Below are 8,212 nucleotides of genomic sequence, written 5' to 3'. Positions count from 1 at the left end.
GTCTACATAAGACAACGTACGTCAGATCCTCGAAATCAGATTGAAGGATCTGTTTGATTTCCATTTTTATCAAATTTAATGACTAATTTTTTAAGGAAAAATTTTACTATACTCTAACCATGATTTTATTCAATTCAAGTTTAATTATTATTTTTAATTACAACTGCATTACAATGTCATAAGGTTATCTAATTTCGATTTAATTTTAATTTCATATTACATAGATTCAATGTGAATTTAAATGATGTACGTAGTGGTGTCTAATTTCATATAGTTATTAAACTCAGATTTAATCAGTCAGTTGAATTAATGAATCGTTAAATTGATTTTTAAATTTGTTTGAGTTTATAATTGAACCAGATAAGAAAGTGATCCAAATTGGAATTGATTCAATTAGTTCAGTTATTTAATAGAATTTCTCTCATTTTTATATTTAGTATAAAAAAATTAAACACAAAATTTCATAAAAAGTATTTAAATTCAAAGTCAATTGATCTAGTTTAGTAGTTATGTGCTTTTTATTTCAATATATTTATTTTTTAACATACACTTAATATTTCATAAATATTAAAAAAAGAACTATACATTTATGCATTATATTATTTAACATTTTCGTAAAAAATTTAAAAATACTATTAAAATTTGTTAAATATAATTTAATAAATATTAAAATTTTATTTTAAACAATTAAAATTTAATTAATTATATTTATTTATATTAACAGGTGTTATATTTAATTAATTTTAATTAATTTTTAATGACTAATGAGTTAAATCATTGTTCTATTAAATTATTGACCCATTCACTCGATCATTTTATTGGGTCAACCTTCAAACTGAGTATAATAACACTGCTAATTTCAAGTCCATATAGTATTTAACTTAGCAGTAATAAGTATCATCAAACTAAATTTTGGGTTTAATTTACTTTAATTATCTTGAAAATTCAATTGGCGATAAAATTGGATTGTCATGGTGTCTAGAAATTGTTAGAAATAAAATTAAAAATTTGATTAAAAAATTAGATAAAATCAAAAGCTATGTACATCCGCTACAGAGTTCACTTCCCTTAAGGTGTGAACAAATACCACGTGCTGAATACTTGACTTCCAAGGAGCACCACCATTTAGATTAGAAACCCAAGAAATAGCAGATTTAGAGTCATATTCAATAATAATATCATCGCCATTCTCTCATTTGTCAGACAGCTGAAGACGCAATTCAAGGACTTGATATATTTATATTTTTATTTATAAATATAAAAATTTAAATAATTAATTTTTAATTAAATTTTTATATTTATTTAATGACAATCAAATAATTTTAATTTTTTGATTTAAATTATAATATATAATTAAATTGTAAAGTATTAGAGACTAATAGAAAATTTGAGACATCAATTAATAAAAAATAAAAATTTATTATATTTATTTAATATCTTTTTTTATAAATATTTATAGAAATTAATATAAATTTTGATTTATTAATTAGCTACAGATAGAGAGAGAGACAATACTTAGAAAGACACCACCCCCCCCCGCGACAAAGGAAAAGAGTATGTGAGAGGCAGAAAAAACAACGGCGGACTTAGATAAGAGGAAGAAAAAATGAAGGGTCGGTGACGAGACAGCCAAGTTGTGAAGCTCTTTTTCCAAGAGTTTCCCTCCCCTCTCCTATATAATAAGGTAAAGAATTTCAGCAATGTTTACTCCGATTTCTGCTATGTGCCCAAGAAAGTAGAGATACAAAGTTTGCCAAGTACTTCAGAGGTTTTGATTAATCCAACCGCAGACTTGAAGCCAAATGTGTGTAAAATCTCTTGCCCCTTGTTTTTCCTATACTCTTCTTCTTTTAGTTATTTTATGTACCCTTTGTTTCAACTGCCTCACATTTCTGTCCTCCGTTTTTCTTCTTCTTCTTCTTCTTCTTTTATTTATTTATTTTTTTTTTAATTTAAAACCTTTGGGTCCAAGACATATCAGAGATATGAAGTCAACATATGTCAAAAGCAATATATAATTTTTTATAATATAATTTAAAGAGAATATGTTAGAATTTGGACCTTCATGTTATAGTATAATTTTATGGGGTCTATAAGCTTAGAGTAAATAAGTTTATACGTACACTTGAAGGCGTCTTCATAAACGCCGCTCTTAGCATTAGCTTTCGATCAATCTCTGTCTTAAATTATTTCATTAGCATTTTTCTTGAATTCTTGTTGGATTTGATGAATCAAAGAAGATGAGAGAGTGCATCTCGATTTACATATGGGTCAGGCCGGTATTCAGGTGGGAAATGCTTGCTGGGAACTGTACTGCCTCGAGCATGGCGTTCAGCCTGATGGCCAGATGCCAAGTGACAAGACCGTCGGTGGAGGGGACGATGCTTTGAGCTCCTTTTTCAGCGAAACTGGTGCAGGTAAGCACGTCCCTCGAGCTGTGTTTGTTGATCTTGAGCCCACTGTTACTGATGAAGTGAGGACAAACTTTTCGCCAGCTCTTCCACCCAGAGCAACTCAAGATGCTGCCAACAACTTTGCACGCGGCTACTATACTATTGGGAAAGAGATTGTTGATCTTTGCTTGGACCGTATCAGAAAGCTTGCTGACAACTGCACTGGCCTCCAAGGATTCTTGGTGTTCAATGCTGTTGGAGGTGGTTCTGGTTCTGGTCTTGGATCACTTCTCTAGGAGCGTCTTTCTGTTGACTATGGCACAAAATCATGCTTGTTCTGGTAGGAACTACTTTGCTGCCATTTGCTACTAAAAAATACAAAAGGGGAGATTTGATATGAGGTTTTTGGGATATTTTTCAATTTTCTTTTTGCTCGTACCTGATGCCTCCCGTGTTTGTTTATTTTTGAGAACAAAAAGTGAAATGAAACTTCATACTTACCAAAAAAAAAAAAACAAGTAGAATAAACGGGCAAACGACAAACCCTAGCTTTGTTGATTTTGTTTTTTTTCTTTCTTTCTTTCTTTTTTTTTTTTTTTTTTTTTTTTTGAGTAGATTGGCTAATGAAAATAACTCAAGTATATCTTTTTATGGCTAATAACAGGGTAGCTAATGAGATGATGACCTCTTTCCTTCAGATGCTGTTTTCCCTCATCTTAGTGAAAAATCCATTTGAGACACATGGTACCATAATGCAGATGATTGTGATTACTCTAGTCATATATATAGTAGCATCGATAATTGAGGATAAACTGAAAAGTTGTGATTCAAATTACAAAACAAGTGTGGGCAATACTCGTTTCCTGATCGGCTCTCTTGCTATTGTGCAACTTGTGTGGATCCTTGTTCCCAATTTTGGTAGGTTACTTCTGAACCTATGGGTCTGTGCGTTTATATGGGCAGCATGGGACTTGTATCAAGACTTGTGTAAATTGCTTCATAAAGCATTTCAACACTTGAAGAAGCTAGCTGAAGATATAATCCACAAATTGAGGAGGCCAGAACTGTTGTGCTACACACAAGGAACGAGCCACCAAATGACTTGCCTGAGTAAGCACATATCCCAATGAGTTCCTCGTTATTCATACATATCCCTTTTGCACTTTCACCAGGAACATGAGTTAGGGATTTTCATTTTCTAGATCTGAATCACTATAGATTCAAGACACAAAAATATGTATATATATGATGAGACTACCTATTAAATACATGAGTTTCATATGCTTATATTTTAAATCTATAATGGATGAGATCTAGATAAGAATTTCCCTTTAAACTCCTGATCTAATCTACTTTCATTATGCAGTTGCTTTCTCTCTCTGTGTCTCTTGTTTTTGTTATTTTATGCATTTTCAGTTGCTGTTCCATTTGCTGAATTAGGATTAAGGGCTTGTGGTTACTCTAGCCATCTATACAATAGCATAGATAATTAGTGTTGATCCCATTCACACATTGTGAGTGTTGATCATATTGGAGATAATGTCAAGATACTGTTGTACTAGGAATGCATATCCTATAGTCATGTAAATCTTATCGTTGTCTATATCCTTGTCGTTGCCATACTCTATCACTTTGTACTATATACACGTAATTCTGTCTGATGCACACTATTGTACATGATATCATAGCATTTACACTCCATACCCTTAACTATGGATTACCATTTGCCACGTGCAAAACCAGACAAGATCGTACATACCTCTATTACATTACTTTTTATAGTTTATTGACTCATTTTTATACCAATTGTTCCACAATGTAATAAAATGGAAAGAAGAAATAAGTAAAAAAAGGAAAAAAGAAAGTTCGAAGATGGACAATTAAACTAAAACAATATTTGATGTTGCATAAGAAAATGAGCTCCTAGAATATTGATGATGTATCCATGGCTATGATTAGGGATGTAAATCCCACACACAACTCAACTGATGAAGGAGGTGAGGGATAACAGTTTCAGAACCTTCTCTTTGCTAAGGTACTCAATCCTCTTTCCAATGTCTATAATTCCCTACCCAATTAAGCTATAATTTTCTTTGTTTATACCAAATGAATTGTCTGGGTAAGCAAAAATAGAAAAAAAAGTTCGAAGATGGAATTTTAAATTAAAACAAAAATTTGATGTAGCATAACAAATGAGTTCCTAGTTAGTGATGCAACCATGGCTATAATTAAGGATGAAAATTCTACACACAACTCAATTGTGGAAGGAGTTGGACAGCACAGTTTCTGTAGATTCTCCTTCACTAAGGTACCAAATCCTCTTTCTCTACTTCATTCTCATTATGTAGTTGCCTTTTACAAGTGTTGTTCTATTTATTGACAAGATTTTTTTTTTTATGAGCAGAATTTTATTGAAAAATATTTAAGAAAAACTTAATATATATACAACGTCTAGCTGTATTCTGGTCATTAGACCACCCTGATATAACCAACTCAGAATAAATCATATTAAGTGAAAACTCTTGAAAGAACACGATACGATAGCCGATCAATAGATTTATTAACAAGGTATTAATTAGGGATTTGGTTAAGTTTTCTATAATGTTAGTTCTCAAGAACACATAACATTAGTTATAGAGGCCTTTTGTCCCTAAATATGTGGCGACAATTTTTATAGCAATAATCTCCTAAAGTGATTATCATGAATTTTGTAATAAGTTTGTGTGTTAGGACTACCCAATGAGAAACTGTCTAATAAAGAAAGAAAACACAGTAAAGAAACTAAAAATAGACCATTTTAGCAATTGGTTGTAGAGAGAGGATCGGACATTGGAGTGAAATATAAGGGAAGATCTAGAAAGACAAATGGGTTATTGGTAACTAAAAATTTTATACCCCCAATTGAAGCTCCAAACAAAATAAAACGAATGCAAAAAATCCACAAATGTAGAGAGAAGGGAGAAAAAAAATTAAAAAAAAAAAAAAAAACTCCAACCGGGTACAACAAAAATAGCCATGCTTCCAAAAAATTTTCAAGAAATTCAAAACAAACCTCTGATTAAGCTGCTCTTATTTCAAACAATTATTAATAACAATTTATATACTCTGAAAAAAAAAAATCTGCCAATTAAGCTTTTTAAATTTCAAATGAAAAAGTGATAAATAAAATATTTAAAAGGAAAAATTGCTAAGACACTAAAAATTAAAGGCTTTGTTTGGATTAAATCATTTGTAAAAAAAAAAATAATTTAATTGAATTCTCATACAATCATGCTTAATTTTTATTTATTTAAAAGTAAATTTTTTTTTAAATTAAAAAAATTTAATCCTTTAATTTCAACTATAAAATTGATAAAAAAAAATAAATCAACAAAATTGAATTCTTGTAAAATTATATATTCCAAACAATGGGAAAGAAAATGAAATATAATAATTTGTTCTTATTTTATTCATTTTTATCTGTATTTTTTTTTAAAGAAGTAGATAATGGTGGATTTAGAAAAAAAAATTTTGAGATTAATATATAAAAATATAATAAAATTTTATAAAAAAATGCTTTTAAAATTGTGCTCCACGAAGTCTAATACCCTAAAAAATCTTCTTACCAACTCACACTATATTATAAGTTAATTTAATTAAATATATATTAAAATTTTTTAATAAAAATAAAAATAAACTAATTTCTCATTATAAAAATATATTTTTCAACAGAAAAAATAACTCAATGCTTAAATTTAAAAGCATCAATATATATATATATATATATATATATATATATATATATATATATATATATAAGTAATTTAAAAAAATAGGATCAATTGATCCCTCATTAATAACATGGATCCACCACTTGGAAATGGAAAATCAAATCAGTTAATCAATTTATGAAAAATTTAGTATGAGAACATCCAGCTAACTCAAGTCAACAGACAAAACCAATTATACTTAATTTAGGCGTGTATCATGCTAATTGAAAAAAACTTGAAAGTTACAAAACCAACACACCAAGAATACACTGCAAACTAAAGGAACAAAACTGAACATACTCGAAACTAAAAGAAAAGCAAAACAACAAAAGAAATAGTTGTAAGACGATCAGGGAAGAACAATCTGCTGCAGTGGATAACCAAGAGCTACTGAGCAAGAGTCAACATCAGAAAAAGCTGAGAGATTGCTTTTAGCATACAAAAATATACAGATGAGCTATTCAATACTGTATCGGTGGCCTGAAATGGCTGCTCCTGCTTTTGAGAGTCTTAACAGTGAGTTTCATTTCAGCGAAATCGGCTAAGAGAGACAGACACAAAGGTGGAAATGGGAGAGGGCAAGTTTGGCTGAATTAGCAAGCCCAGCACCGGTGATCATTATTTATACTTAATATCCAAGTAGTGCCATACATAATATTTAATCATTATAATATTACTTTTACAATATTTAATAAATAAACATATAAAGCATCATCACATATTAAAACAATAAAAGATTAAAAAGGAATTGTACTGGTTGCATCATGGATTAATCAAATAATTTTTGTTTTACTTTTTTATCATAATTTATTTTTTTTTTATTTTTATTTTTTACTTTAAATGGGATGCTTGATAACTATATTTTATTTAGCTATTTATTTTCTTCCTACATCATCTAAAGAATTTTAATGTATGCTTTGGTAAGTAATCAGTTTCTAACTTTAATATTTAGAGAGAAAACATAGTTTATTTTATAGATTTAAGATGAAAAGAAATAAAGAGTGATTGAGAATGAATTTTAAAGCTTTAAAATTCAAAACCCACAACCATCAATACTACATAGTTTTAATTTATTTAATTTATATAACATTCTCTTCTTTTATAATTTTCACACCAACTTTGATTTCTCTTCTGTGTAATATATGATTTCCCTTTATTTTACTTCTCTTGCATTTTTTTTAATTTAAAAAAAATTAATTTATTATGATCAATTTATTTTAAATAATTGTATTATTTTGCTATAATTACATATAATAATAGAAAGTAATTAATTAATGATCGCCAAATCTATCAGTCATTTAATATAATGTCAATTATATTTAATTGTTTCAAATATTTTACGAGTTATTTGCATTATAAAATTTAACACGTTTATTTTTTTTATACCAATAATTTTAATATAGTTGTTGAATATAATATAATAAACTAAATATCAAGGAAAAAAATATAATTTTATTAAAAAAACTTGTTGAAAACCTGTGGAATACAGCGAGGTTACGAGTTCCATATTGAAAAAGCATAAGAAATTTAAAGGGCTTAAAAGGGTGGGTTTAGCTAACTAATTGGCTAGTTCTAACATTTTATCAACGATTGGTTCAAGTCCAAGCATGTTCATCTCATACTTTATGAACTTTTGTCTCAACTCATTTATTCACCTCCATCCGTTTAATACAAGTTAGTAATATGGCATCAGAGTAGATCGAGCCCATTCAATTCAAGTGTCAAGGTTCCGCCTTTCTTGATATTATCATCGCATCAAATTTCAAGGTATTATGAGGAGAAATGATTCCACTTGAGGGAGAATGATCAGTTTTAACCTTTTTAATAATAGTTAGTCTACAACCCAAATATGACCATCTCACACTTTATGGATTCACATTTAAATTTCCATGGACTATACTTATTATAGTACGTTGCTAATTAAATTTATGGTTCTTAAAAGTGAATATATGCTTTGATAAATGTTGATTTAGAAATTCATTTGGATTTTTGTTTTTGAAAGAATTCATTTGGATTTTGACTGCACTGATACAAATAAAAATATAATTTCACCAATACATTACACTATAG

The 8,212-nt window shown here is 28.8% G+C and overlaps 1 pseudogene; it reads left to right on the top strand.

Moving 5' to 3' along the window:
• Positions 1-2,240: 2,240 nt before the first annotated feature.
• On the top strand, positions 2,241-2,703 carry LOC131176621 (tubulin alpha-2 chain-like; annotated as a pseudogene).
• The last annotated feature ends 5,509 nt before the right edge of the window (positions 2,704-8,212 follow it).

The sequence above is a fragment of the Hevea brasiliensis genome, unplaced genomic scaffold (assembly GCF_030052815.1).
Source record: "Hevea brasiliensis isolate MT/VB/25A 57/8 unplaced genomic scaffold, ASM3005281v1 Scaf189, whole genome shotgun sequence".
NCBI lineage: Eukaryota > Viridiplantae > Streptophyta > Magnoliopsida > Malpighiales > Euphorbiaceae > Hevea > Hevea brasiliensis.
This window is presented reverse-complemented; position numbering and strand designations above follow the sequence as displayed.